Source organism: Mugil cephalus, chromosome 16 (assembly GCF_022458985.1).
Source record: "Mugil cephalus isolate CIBA_MC_2020 chromosome 16, CIBA_Mcephalus_1.1, whole genome shotgun sequence".
In the NCBI taxonomy this organism is placed as follows: Eukaryota; Metazoa; Chordata; class Actinopteri; order Mugiliformes; family Mugilidae; genus Mugil; species Mugil cephalus.
The window spans coordinates 24,248,437-24,263,689 of NC_061785.1; the positions used below are offsets into that span (position 1 = coordinate 24,248,437).

General features: G+C 38.2%; 1 protein-coding gene across 2 annotated transcripts in view; it reads right to left on the reverse strand.

The window, feature by feature from the left end:
- Positions 1–14,135, reverse strand: part of si:ch211-214e3.5 (zinc finger protein 518A) — a 31,846-nt gene extending 17,711 nt beyond the window's left edge. Inside the window, exons 1-4 of one of the 2 annotated variants that reach the window (XM_047608629.1) lie at positions 13,518–14,135; positions 12,102–12,180; positions 11,172–11,289; positions 4,969–5,098 (exon numbers count right to left, since the gene is read on the reverse strand). The gene's annotated coding sequence lies outside the window, so the exon portion shown is untranslated. The remainder of the gene's footprint in view (positions 1–4,968; positions 5,099–11,171; positions 11,290–12,101; positions 12,181–13,517) is intronic. The other variant, XM_047608628.1, reaches the window with a different exon arrangement.
- Between the last annotated feature and the right edge of the window lie 1,118 nt (positions 14,136–15,253).

Genomic DNA, 15,253 nt, shown 5'->3' on the forward strand with positions numbered 1-15,253 from the left:
TTCAACAGCTTTGCTTATTCACAAACATAACAAGACCAAGCCATAATTAAGCGCGATAGTGAACAGTGAACAACAGTAAAACACAAATATGTGATGTTACGAAACTGAATCATTTTCCAACCATGGCCTCTTTGCAGTAGTCCATGCAGGGCTGTTGGCTCTTGGCCTTCACATCCAAAGTTCCAAATTCGCGCTGCTGGTCTTTCAGAAGCAGGTAACACTGCATGTAGCACTTCAAGGAGTCCGCATGGAATGTTCGGTAGTTCCAATCTTCGAGCCCCCACATGTCACCATACGAAATTAATAAACTTATTATCCGTTCAGCACGGGGCCACAACAGGGGCCAGGAGCAATTTTACAGGGTCACTTGCCCCTGTTGGCCCCTGTGTAAATCCACCAATGAGTGTCCTCAATGGAGGACTGTGCTACTGTGGCAGTGGCTGGAGTTGACGCACTTTTTTGGGTCTTTTGCTCCTTCAATACTTTGTCATAGACCACTTCATAGCAGAACTTTAAATGTTTAAATAAATTTGTCGTGTTGCTTTGGGTGCAGACACGACGGCGCAACAAACTTTGCAAACAACCTCCTTCTGCTCCACGTCCGACAATCCAAAATGTCTCCAAATGACCTAAGTTATCTACCTACCTTTCTCTTCAACTAAAAGCTCAGTCTGGCTTTCTTCCATGTTGTTAATCACTCGTTCTACAATTGATCCACACACGTCACACACTTGCTGCAGCTGCACGCAACAGGGGGGCGTTCATGGTGCTTTAACAGCGCAGGAACTTGCATACAGGCCGTGCGGCACATTAATCGTTTTTCTTTATTACAGTGTTTTTATGATTGTGAGAACCCAAAATCGAAATCGCTATCAAAATTCGATTAATCGTCCAGCCATAGTGTCCACACTGAGCAGGGGGAGGGGTTACACACACAACACACGGTAGCAAACGAACAGGAGGCAGAGACAGAGAACGCTGCAGAGACAGACACTACATGCATTAGAACAGTGTTTTCAAAATTTTGAGCCGAGGTACATTTTTTTCATTGAAAAAATCACGAGGCACACCACCAACTAAAAAAAAAACAAAACAAAACAAAAAAAATGATACTCTGTAACCTATATTAACAATATAGCCATTCTTATCAAAGTGTTTTGAATATGAGTCCAATAAACAAAAAGACAAAAGTACTTTATCATCTGTTATATTTCTTTTTTCAAACAAAAAGTATAATTTAATAACAATTTAGTAATTCTCATCAATGTGTCTTGAATAGGAATCAAATAAACACAAAAAAAAATGTATCATCCTTTATATTTCTTCTTTGAAATAAAAAGTGCACTTAACATACATACATTTAAAAATACAGCTTGAACATGAAATGCCACAACAATGTGGTCTTAAAACTAAAGAGGTAAATCTAATTCTGTCCAAAAGCATTCTCTTTGCAGGAATACAGAAATATAGTGTTTATTCTGACAGAAGCAATAATATTTGGGAAAGATGTCACTGTTTCACACAGAGAAATGTGAAGAGTTGCTAGCTTTAAGGGCTCTCTCATTTACTTTTGTGTTTTTTTCTCATAAAAGTTGCCTGTTTCTCCGTGTGTTCATAATTCCATGTGTTTAAATTCCACACTGACACCAAAGGGTGTCACATCGAACAGGATTTTCAGAACTGGGCTGATCCGCCTTTGGTGCACTTTCACATCACCAGAAGCCCTAGGGTCAGACCTCCTGCTGTGAGAGAGCTGCATGGCTGTTTTTCCCCTCCCTCTCATACGTTCTGCCTTTCAAAAGGCTTCCGGTATTCGAATAAATCACTGTATCACTGTAATCACTGCAGAAACTTTCTCTTCTCCACGGATGCAGAGTAGTTTGCAGATCTCACGGTCTTGCCAGTGCGCCATGAAAAAGTGTCAGATATTGCTATACAAGCTGTATATAAACACAGTCACGCATGCATTCCCTGATCGGTGCAATTTCTCAAACCTGACGCAGGGCTAATTATGAGGATCATGACCCCAACAAAACCCAACACAATTGATGAGGAACTGGCTAAAATTATTGTACAAGATTTTCAACCATTTTTAGTTGTGGATCACAACGGATTCAGAAGTTATACCCGTGCTCTCAATCCAATGTATGCACTTCCAAGCATGAAAACACTTTCCCAAAAAAATCATACTAGGCCTATATGACAGAGAACCTTCACTCCGGGGTCAAAAAAAAAAAAAAGCCTAACCTGTTAGCGGTACAACGGTACATAGGACTGCTGGACATCCAAACCATCACATCCAACAATTGGGTTACATGCCACTGAAAATTACAAAATGGTGTCCTCTCTACTGGACCCATCACCCATGTCTTGAACACACAATTAACAAATTTGTAGGAAATGCTCTTGCACCCATAGAAAGAAAATTCTATAGAATGGAATATAACGCTTTTCTTTCAGAAATCATCCTTCTTGAACCAAGATTAAAAAAGCTGGCCTTCAATGACAATAGAGCAGTTGAAGTACTTCAGAGAACTGAAGCAGCAGCAGGATCCTCCTTTTCAGTCAGTCAACTCCCTACCCAGGGGCCAAGAGGGAGAAGAGGCAGCAGACCACGAACAAGAGGAATCACAAGCACTTGCTGTTTGGAGGTTCTCTGAAGAACAAAAAACTCACTACAAGAAGGAATCCATCAGCAGATGCAATGCTGGAACTGAGATCATCTTTCAAGGTACCACTTTTGCAAAGAAGTGCAGATCCACTTAGCTGAATGGAGCCCATGTGTTCAGTCAACCCACGTCTTACACAGGCAGATCACAATAGCCAATCTGCACTAAAGACTTGCCGCATTTTATATATGATGCAGAAAATCTAGTGGGAACTACGTAGGGCTGGACAATTGATTTCGATGTTTGATTTTGGCTTCTCACGATCATAAAAACAGTGTAACTGAAGAAAAACGTTTAATGTGCCGCATGGCATGTATGCGAGTTCCTGCGCTGTAAAAGCACCGCAAACGCACCTCTGTTGCGTGCAGCTGCAGCAAGTGTGTGACAACTTCGGTCATTTGGAGACATTTTGGATTCAAATTGTCGCAAGTGGAGCAGAGGGAAATTGTTGGCAAAGTTTGTCACGCCATCGTGTCTGCACCCCAAAGCAACACAACAAATTTATTTAACCATTTAAAGTTCAGCCATAAAATGGTTGAAAGTGGTCTATGACAAAGTACTGAAGGAGCAAAAGACTGAAAAAAAGCGTGTAAACTTCAGCAACTGCCACTGCAACACAGTCCTCCATTGAAGACACTCTTCATAATGCCACTCCATAACCTACTGGCTCCTGGAGACAGCGAGAGATAACGGAGGCTTTGACATTTATGCTACGTAAGGACATGTGCCCTATCAGTACAGTTAGCAACCCAGGCTTCAAGACACGTCAAGACTTTGGACAAGCGTTACGTGTTGCCATCACATGAACACTTCAGCAGAGTTGCACTGCCTGCTTTGTACGATAAATGTCACGCTGAAGTTGAAAAAGATATTTCCACTGCCAAAACTTGTTACCAATTTGTTTCTGGTTGTTTTTTAAAAAAAGCAGGTTTGCACAGCAAATGGGTTGGATGACAAGAAGGTTCACTAAGGGCACTTGGGCGCATTGGTTGACAGCAGAATGTACGGAGTGAACCCTCCTGTCAGTCATCCACTCTCTTTGCTTTAGTGGGAAGAGGGCTTGGGGGGTGGAGCTTAGGGCAGAACCTTGTAAGGACTCTTCGTGAAGAGTAGAGAGCAAGGTAATGCAAGTAGAAATTTGTAGGAATAAAAGGAATGATTTGAAAGCCGAATGCCACAGCCACAGCATGGGAATATTTCGCATTTAAAGCAAACCATGATGAGCCCATTAACACAGACAAGCCAGTTTGTCGTATTAGTTTGAAACTAGTGGCAAGTCAGTTCCACCAACTTGCACAAACACCTGACACATAACCATCTGGTCCAGTTCCCAGTTGGAGAAAAAAGCTGCAGCTGGAGATGCAGAGGAGCCCTCATCCCGTCAGTCAACATTCTCCAAGACGTTAAAGCACAGGAATTGCGTACAACACAGAGAGCCTTATTTTGACGCAGTTGTGTCTCCCTTGCCAGTTTAGTGGCAAATGCAATAGGGGACAAAGATGATAAAACATGGACTAATGGAAAAGATACTTAAACAGCACAAAATTACAGAAGCCCTAAGCGGTCATGGGTTCACCAATTATTTTTTTCCATTTTCCCGTGATAACAAGTTAATTCCCTTTTTTTCTCGATTTTCTCGATTTCAAGATAGTTATCCCGTTATCTCGAGAAAAACAAAGCTTGTTTTCCCGAGATCTCGAGTTAATTAATTTGTTATCTCTAGAAAACAAGCTCTGTTTTCTCGAGATCTCAAGTTTATTATCACGTTATCTCGAGAAAACAAGATCCTTTTCACAGTGACGTCAGACAACATCTGGCACTAAGTCTGGTTTGAGTCTTAAACTGTAAATGCCAGAACATAACACAGCGCTCAACAAAACTCAGCAAATTTTCTAAAGGTAAGATTGAGACTAAAATATTTCATATGTAGTATATATCATCTTCGTTTTCCTTGGTATTGTTAGTGACTTGGGAAAGTAACGTCAAGCTATGCATGCTAACCTGCAGGCTACAAAGCAGCAACCTAGGCTAGACAGAATATGATAACGCAATGCAGCCAGGCATTATGCACAGATGGGGATTACAGGCTGTCCACCAGCAGAAATCTTATGTTAATGTAATTAATCTTTTATTTTCTCTCCCTGTTCTCCTTGTGTCTCAACAGTATATTATCCACTAAGAAAGCATGGCACATCTTACCACTATTTCAATCAGCCAATCATGTCTTTGCTGCCAAAATGTAAATATGTTTTAGTCTGCTGCTGTCTGCCGTTATTATAGTTGAAAATCGCTCTCCTACCCTCCAGAGCTGGGGTTAAACTCATCTGTCCACTCCTCATCCCTTCCAGATCTCCAACCTTCACTTCTTCAAATCACCACCACCAGTATCCAGGTCCAGTGTGTTTCCTATATTGAGCACAGCTGTGGGCCTGTGTATAATAAATGGTTGCATGTAATTAAGCTGACCTATTGTTTTGAGAATGAAATGCCATTTTGAAAATGAAATGATGTTGTGTAAATTAAATACTGTTTAAAAAAAATGAACTGCTGTTTGGCTTCAACTCTCAAGGTAGGTTGAGGATGACTAAAATAAAGTATAAAAAACAAAGAATACATCAATCATTAAATGTGTACATTAATGATACAATATTTGAACTTAGAGCAACTACATGAACATCATTCATAAAAGTATGTCCTTCTCATACTCACTATAAATAAAGACATGATGTGTTAAGTGGATTTGGATCATTTCTAAATCATCAAAACAGTGACATGACAGTAGGTGTAAAGAACTGAGTGCATTTACATGTGCAGAATAATAACCAGTGTGCTGTTAAATGATCTCTTGGGGCTACCTAAAGTTATTTAAATTGAATTGATAACTGCAATAATCTGATAAAAGACATCAGGTCCTCATGATGTTAAATGGCCACTTGAATAATATGATAATCAAGAAATATGATAATACACTGATTATAAGTGTGCCATGTAAACACTAGAAGTTGTCTATTATTGAGGCTCCTGAAATACTGGCATGAGGAGAAATACACCAAACCCACTGGAACTTGTGTGGAGTCTGCAACTGCAACATAATACAACAAAAGAGAACAGAACCCTATAATCCAGCCTTTCTCAAAGTGTGGTCCACTGGTGGTCCACGAGCGACCCCTAGTGGTCTGCGAGGTGACAAGCAAGTAACAAGCAGAACCCGCCGCCAACTCCCTATGAATGTGAAAAATCCACTGCTAAGGTGAGACAGAAATACCACAGCGACTATATACAGTTCGGGTTTTTTTGGACTGGTGAGGAGGAGGATCCTAAACCACACTGCGTTTTGTGGTATGAAACCTGCGAAGTTAAAGCGGCATCTGGAAACTAAACACAAGGAGTACATGGGGAAACCTACTGGATTTTTTTTTAAAGGAAATGCGATGAACTAAAGCAGCAAATGATGAAAGAGGTTTCACAGTTTGTTGCACCCGGAGAAAGGCTACTGAGGCTTCATACAAGGTATCCCTCTTGATTGCTAAAGCGTAAAAACCTCACTCAATAGGTGAAAATTTAGTTAAACCAGCTGCAAAGGTGATGACTAACATTGTTTGGGGGGAAAGCTAGCAATGAAATTAACAGGATCCCCCATCAAATCTATGGCTGAAAGTGTGGAAGATCAGCTGGTGACACGTTTGTGTGAAATCCAGGTCTTCTCACTACAATTGGATGAATTTACTGACATTGGGAATGAGACAAATCTGCTGTGTTTTGTGAGATACATTTATGCTGGTAGAGTGCATAATGACTTTCTCTTCAGTCGTTCCCTACCGACCACCACCACAGGAGAAGTGGTTTTTCACTCACTCAGTGATTTCATTACAAAAAATAACCTGGACTGGTCAACGTGTGTTGGCATTTGCACTGACGGTGCAACTGCAATGACTGGAAAGCAGAAGGACTAGCAGTGCTCCGTCTGCAGCTGCAACACACTGTTGCATTCACAGACAACAACTGGCTGTGAAAAAAATGCCACAGCACCTAAAATCAGTAACTGAGGAATCTGTGAAAATAGTCAAGAAGATCAAAGGTAAAGCACTGAACACACGTCTTTTTAAAGCTGTGTGTAGAAATGGGGAGCGAACACACAAAACTCCTTTTCCACACTGAAGTTCTCTGGTTGTCACGTGGGAAGGTTCTCACCCGTCTATTTGAACTGCGAGAGGAGGTATCTGTATTCCTGCACTATAGCAATGAACTGTATGACAGAATGCATTATTTCCAGTGGGTCGCAAAGTTGACATACTTGGCTGATGTTTTCAGTGCTCTCAATATTTTGAATGTGGCGCTGCATGGGAAGACTGTCACCATCATCAATGTCCAAGAGAAAATTAAAACCACACGCCTGAAGACCTCCATCTGCAAGACCTCCACTCACAGCTGGGAATATATTTTGACACAACCTTTGAATGGATCAGACATCCATTTGGGGACAAAACGCACATCGAGCAAGTCAGTTCCAAACTTTCATCAGGAGAGGCCAACAGCCTTGTGGACATTATATCAGATGAGACACTGAGGACAATTTTCAAGGAGACAGGACTGACTGACTTTTGGCTCCACATCCACCCTGAGCTTGCTGACTCTGCTCTGAAACTCTTGATGCCGTTTCCAACCACCTACAACTGTGAAGTTGGATTTTCCTGCTTTGCTGGTCTGAAAACAAAGCAGCGCAACCGGATCAATGTGGACTATGACTATGGCACCGTTCGGAAACTGATCAGTTATGTTCAGTTGAACTAATCAGTTCAGTAGATATCAGCGGCTTATAGCCCGGTGCGGCTTATGTATGTACATTTCCTTTTTTTTTTTTTTTACTTTGTGGGTGCGGCTTATATTGAGGTGCACTCTATAGTCTGGAAAATACTGTAAATAAGTGTTGTTGTTTCATTTTGTGTTGTTGTGTTGAATTTATTGTTGTTTGGTTTTATTTTGTTCTTTTATTCTGTGTTAAAATAAATTTATATGAAAATAATATAAATACATATGGGTTAAGTTGTCCTTGGTCCTTGGTCTGAAAAAGTTTGAGAAACACTGCTATAATCTTATTAAAAAAACCTGCGATAATGAGGCTACTTGTTTTTCCTCATAACCCTGTGGTGGCGTGCTCACACCGTGACAAAGTGATCAACAGCGGTTGACACTTTTCCAAAACAATGTTGGTGTGAGAGGGTTCGACATTACACATTAAGGCTTAACGATTCTAATCTATATTCCAGGCATGACTTGGTGGATGACAGCTGTGAAATAGAATACTGGATATAACAACGGTTTAATATTTATAAAGTTACCATAGAAAAACAATCCAGAAACAGACACTAATTGATTATCCTAGCATCTCTGCTAACGGCAGAGCTAAGACAACAACAACAGAAAGTTTATTGCTTTTGAAAGATCTACTTGTATTATTATGCCATAATATATGGCAATACATTAGTGAAAGAAATGTCAATATAATCTTGACAATAATCTTGTTTATCTGCAATAATTTGTGGGACAATATTTTGTCTGCAACAATTATTTATTGTGACCTAGGCCTAGACATGATGAAGGTATCATGAAACAAAATGTCAGTTGTGTGACGGTACTTCACAGTCTTGAAGACAAATATGCGATATGCTGTTTGCAATACATGTTCCAGCAACATTTCGTGAGGCAGTACTATAAGAAAGGATTTCAACACATCAAATTTTATAGGACACCTGAAAAACAAGCAAGAGACTGTGTACAGGGATTAAGTCGACTAAAAACAGAGGAATGAAGCCGCTAAGAAAGCACCACTAGTACGACTCAGACTTAAATTAACATAGCGTTTGAGAACACTAAAAAACTGCCTGTAGACTCCTGTAGTCAGGAGTGGCGAGACTTGGGTCTACTTTACTGGCCTAGAAATGGTTTGGTTTTGACCGGACTGACGTCGGTCAAAATAACGTTATTTGCAAAATATGCCAAAAAGGCTTTAATACGGTCTAAATTGTGAAAGTAATTTTTTAAAAATGGGGAGGAGCTGTTGTGCGATTGATTGTGTCAACAGATTTTAAAAGCAGTCAGAGATATATTTTCACAGATGTTTCCAACTGCCAAAGAAAAGAGAAGAAAAATGGATCGCTGCATTATGAAGACACAAATGAACCCAGGCACTGAAACCTGGTGTTGTGGCTCACATTTAGTGTCACGTAATATTAATTTAAGCAGTATTTGATGCATCCTCGTCATCCTTTTAATGTCCAATTGGACGCTAAAGTATTGTATGGCTAACGTTCTTTTATTTAGCTACATTTATCATAACTGAAATTACCTAAAATGACTTAAACTAACTGAAACTGAGGCTAATCCACTTTTCCAAATCTATACTAGCTTGTATGCATAATAATCAAGTAAGGATGTCACAATTACAGTTTTCCTAAGTACGATATTGTCAGAGAATTTATCACAATATTATGATAATCACGATTATTATGCGTTGATTGATTTCACAACTCTATTCATATGTAAAATCACATGCACACTCCTTGAAGGTCTTAAAGTTTCCTTTATTTATATCTTATAGTTTAGTTATATTACTAATTATATGACCCAATATTAGTATTTGTATATTTATGTATCTATAGGACCAATCATTTATCCCCCTGGAGAATTGTTTAAATTATTTAAGCCGTCAATTGTCATCTATACCAGATGTTTAAGTTTATTTTTAATCGCTTTAATCATTTGTCTAATTTTATGTGGCCACATATAAAACTTATTATTTTGGTTAATTTATTTATGTTTAAATTACAAAGACATAAAACAAATTAGTAAAACATGAACGGACTAGAAGCACAAGTGTACAAGCACTGGATCAAGCTGGAAGTACAAGCCCAACGTTTATGCACAGAAGGGAGAAAGCAAAACCAGGTTATGCTAAGGACGTTGACTACATGGCGTTTTCTTCTACATGTCACTGCACAGACACTGAGACTGTCCCACGACAAAGAAAAAAAAAGTTATCAACCTCACGCTGCACTGAAAGGCGACCCCGCGTCGTACTCGTACACAATTAATTGCAAATGACACGCCAACATTTAATTTCCTACTAATTCAATGCAACATTAGAAAAACTTTGACGTATTTTAATGTTACTGTGTATTTACATGTTACTGTGTATTCACCTTCATTTTGGCATACAAACTCGTGTGGTTGTCCCGCAGGTGGTCAAACATTAGATGTATTTCCTCCTCCTTTTTTTTATAACATGATTACAAGCTCATTTTTCCTGTGGCCAAAATCTTCCCAGACAGCTGATTTAACGCGTTTGGTCGGAGGGAATAACTCTTCTCCCATTTTCTCCACATGCACGCCTCTCACCTGCAACTTGGCTGGGACCAAAACAAAGCAACACACGCAGGCGCGGCAACACGTGGGTGTTGCGTAATTCTAACTTTTCGTTCCGTTTGAATTGCTCTTAACCATGGTTCCAGCATAATATTTTCTGACAGTATTCAGGAAACGTTGCGATCAATTAATCGTAGTGCTTAATACCCCGATTAATTGTGAAATCGAGTAATTATGACATCCCTATTGTCGAGTACAATTGCCTTTAATTTGATTTGATAATCCACATTTTTCCTGGTCTCGCTGAATTTACTGATACATGTCACCATTATTTTGCCACTCAGGGGACTGTGGCCCCAGGCAGCAGTGACGTCAGTGCATACCCTCTATTGTGTAACGTCCTTTTGTTATGAGAAATAAGTATCTTTGATACACGACAAATTTCAGGGGGAATTCTGATTAATAAAAAAGTAAAATCGAGATTTTTTTTTTTTTTTTTTTTAAATTGCCCAATATTGCCCACTCTTCTCTGTGGTCGGCCTACTGCAGGTGATTTATTGGGTAATGCAATACTAAAGAATTCATTGAGAAATAAGATGAGGAAATCTGAAAGTTATTTTTAAGAAAAGAACATGTGAATTAAGGTAATAATAAATGTAACATTGACATTAAAGGTTGTATTCGTTTCATAAATTTGTCTGATTGATTGCATATGTACCATATCAGCCCAAAATTTCACAATTGGTAGATCCCTAATCATTATTATTTTTATTATCATCATTATTATTTCTTTAATGAATCTGTGATTTGTTTTTTTGAAAACAGGGTTAGAAGGACATGCACATGCCTTCATGCACGTGCATGTGGATACTCAAATAGAATGCTTAATGGCAGATACTGGAAGTCTGTCTAAAATGCAGGGCTGTGATTAATTAAGTACTATAGTTTGTAACCTGAGCTGTAATTTGTTTGTCATGTAATTACTGTTTAATGGAAATTTTTTAATAAAAATGTGTATTGTCTCACCCTACTCCCTAGAAAATGCTGTTTATTGAGTTGCTGGGGCATTTCTCTGATAGCTGGAAAAAAAAGTTGCACAGAAAGAGGCACAAAAGGAGAACAACTTGAAGGAACACTCACTCATCACAGAATGCCCAACCAGGTGGGGTTCAACACAAAAGATGATACAGAGGGTCCTGGAGTAGTAGATGCCTTAGATGACAGAAACACATGGCATCTAGTTCCCACCTGGCAGGACCTAAAAATGAACGATATTTAATCATGATTACTCAAAATTAATCCATACCAACCCTATGATTAATCCAATAAAAACTGTAATCATTTGACAGCTGTAGTTTTTGTAGATCTGTTCCTTAAGCTTTTATCATTTGGGGACAACATGTGATAGCAGGAGATTTAATACTGAAGAACCTAGATGTGCAGACGGTCACTCATAAAAGTGCCTTTCATAATTAACTTATTCATAATTAACTGCCAACTTACATGTCAACTACATCACTTTGAAAGCTCCTCAAAATTAGGCTTGTTAAGTTTTGCAGGTGTTAGATGGATAGTTCACCTAACCTTTTTTTTTTTTTTTTAACAGTTTCCACATCTGGGGCCTCACATTAGGCTGTTGTAGCATAAGGTTGTTGTGTAACTGTTTTGGACAATGAATGAAACGTTGCAAGGAGTAATACTGTACAATGTGTAATTTTACTTTTACAGCATTTCTTTGAGTAATTGTGGTCTCAATGGCTTAATTCAAGGTAGGATGTTTCAGTGAGTGAAAAACCTGAATGATGTCATTCTGAAGTTGGGACTTGGAACCAAGTTAAGTTATGTTGATGCTTTAACCAATGAGAATATACCACACCTGGCCAATTGACTAGTAGTCATTCTTATAACATCTTTGTAAGAAAAGATCCAGTAAGCAAATAACATCCAATGCTATATAAAATTCCAAACAAAAAAGTTGCATAATCGATACAATAACACAGAAGCTGAAGTTACAGCATCTCAGGAGGTTAGATTTAATGGAATTAACAATGAATATCCAGTAATTGTTACCTTTACTCCTTTAGAAAAACCTCAACAACTAATAGATGCCATCTTTGAAGAAGAGGAGCTTGTAATGATTCCAGTGTGCCTGTAAGACAGAAGAATAAAATCACAACTTTGATAGTGTTGTATGTGTACATACATATTTCATCACAAGAAAGTTTTTAGTCAAAAGAAAAGGGTACATGGCGACACAAAATGTAGCAAATTTCAAAATTTGTGTATGAAACAAAATATACAAGTAAATAGCGGGACATCAAGCTCCCTTGCTGTTATTTTGTTTATTTGTAAGTTACATTTACAGTAGATACAAAAAAAAAAATCTACACGTTACAACCTTTACTCATTTACTGTAATGTACTTATACCCAATGCATTGTCTATAGAACAGGAGTTTCCAAGCTAAGGGCAGCGGGCCAACTGCAACCCATTTTTAAATGGCCACCAACAAATTTTAGACATGTAAAGGAATAGGGCCCTCACATGAAACTGTGGGAAAATGAATAGTTCTAAAAAGAAGACAAGAGGAAGTGTTTAATATGCAATGTAACTGTTATTGTGATGAAAGAGTACAATATACTATGAAACCAAATCCCAAACCTACACTAATGTCAAACAAGAACAGAAGTTAAGCAACTGCCAGGTGTTTTTTGTTTGTTCTTTGCAGGGAAGTTCATAATTAACTTTGTATTAGGGAGAAGCAGATTGACAACCAGTAATCTCTGAGATGTCCTCTGCATCTTAATCACCAAACTTACTCCCTCCCTGCCAACCATCCCTCAGTCCAAAGTTCAGCATCACTTCTCCAACTGAATGCAACATTGTTACTAGTATCAATGTGTGTGTGTGTGTGTATATATATATATATATATATATATATATATATATATGTATTCCACAGTATTTATGTGTTACTAAGTCCACTTAGCTATTTAATAAAAAGCTTAAGAAGAAGCTGCCTTTTGTGAATGAGCTGCCAACTATTTTGGTGACAAAATGAATGAAAATATTTTAATGGAATGTTGTGATGTACGATATTTTTTAAAGCATTATCATATAGTAAGCATACTTTACCTACTTAAACAGGTGAGGTGTATTGTCGATATATGCCTCATCTGAGTGGCCCAGCCCTTCGTATATTTTGTTGTATGTGGCCCTCAGTGGAAAAAAAAGTTTGGACACCCTTGCTACAGAAAGTGTTGGCTCTCTTTTAATGAATTTAAGATTATAGACAGACAACAAGAAATGACCCCACGTTGTATTGAAGTGCATCTGCACGGCGCCTGTTTTGCCCAAATTCAAGAGAAATGTATGAGTCGCTAACTACAATGTTTGTGTGGAGTTTAATAACCAGTTATTTTACATCAAAATGAAACCTCCACCAATACGAAGACATTCAAAGTTACACAAATCCGTTATTTCTTACTATGAACTCGATGAAAGTTCGTGCGGCATCCCGTCAGCGTCCGGCATTATTACAAAAGGAAGGTTTGCATGAAAAAACAAAACGAAGTCATTTGCCTCCTTCTCTGCACTCTGTAGAACCACATCGACGGCGGCCATGACAGTCCATCCGGGTACTGTTGTGCTGTTGACATTCATCTAAAAGCGGATGAATATGCATTGCTTTTCAGATACCAACTAGTGCCACGAGGTCGGATAGTGGGTATTTGTTGGAAAAGCAGATAAAATTACTTTAACTAAAGCAGAAATATAATTTGTATTACAAAGCATAGATATATAAAATAACCTATCGGTGTTTTTACAGCACGAGTCTCGCGTCATCCTTTGCGTGTGAATGCGTGCGTGTATACTCCATAGGTAGGAAAGAGCCACTACGAACAGTAATGGTGGGTACACGCCATTTCCTATTAAACTCGTTCCTTATTGGCCGAAACCCCTTTGTTTATCTCGGTCGCAGAGTTATTAATTTCCAGCTCTTTATAGGTCCCTATGCACAGACTTGCAATGGTCATATGCATTAACCATGTTTCATACCAGTAGAAATAGCCACTGGCCCATATTTTGGTTGCATGTGTCTGCATGTCTTTCTCCCTCTTTGCCTCTTATTAAGTGTGTCTGTTGAATCCTCTTTGGCTTCATATTTTACTTGAGGGCTAGTTCAGTTATTTATATCCAGCAAAATGTTTTACAGTGCTTGTTATACATCGTTTTAAAGCTTTTTACTGATTGTATTTTAGAGGATGTTCCTTTTAACTACTTATTGCCCTTTTTGTAGAGTTGTGGCACTTTAAGATTGTCAAAATGTAAAGTGCAATATGAATAAAATGTATTATTAATATTATACAGTTTGTGAAAGAGTCTTTGAACTCGCTTTTAATCGTTATTATCACTGTTATTGGTACTGTAGTTTCAGTGCTAAAAAGTCATTAGATCTTTTTAACCACCTAGTATAATAGAACAAAGATAAAATAAAAAAAGATTAACAAAAAATAAAATAAATAAAAAATGTTTTTCGGAGATTTTCCTGTGTACTTCCTGGTACATACTGTAGTCTTGCAAGGCAATCATTTCAAAAATAAACATTTTAACAGTTCATTCATCAAACACCTTGTTTTGATGAGAGGGTTATGTAAAAGGCAAAATCTTGATGACTCCCTGGCTTCATCCATCAACAATGCATCTGACTGTGGTGCCAAAGGACATTATCAATAGCAATGGTATTTTTGTATCTTGTACGCTATAGGCTACTTGCTATACAATAGTTCTATGTCTGTCATTTCCCAAGAACATGTTTTGAGTTTCCTGTTTTATTTTGTGAACTTCATTGGTTTTCTGTCTTGTGCTACCCCCTTTCCCTGATATTGATTGTTTAATTGGTTTCTCTTTGCCAAACACTGGCATATAAAGGGATAAAAGCGAAAGAACAATCAAACTGGTGGATTACAAAATTTATGTAAGAGAGGAGGTTGAAGAGGACGCTTTTGTCCCTTAATGGTAACAATTTTAAAATCAGGTATGAGGGTTAACCAAATTTAATTTTTTGTAAAAAAAAAAAAAAAAAAAAAAAAACGAGCAAGCATATTCAAATATTCACATTCATATTCGAAGCGGAGCAGAGTTTTGTAATTAATCTCAATCACATTTAGTCACATACAATATTTGCCCCAAAAAGCAACATTTTGTAATTTAAACGGGTTT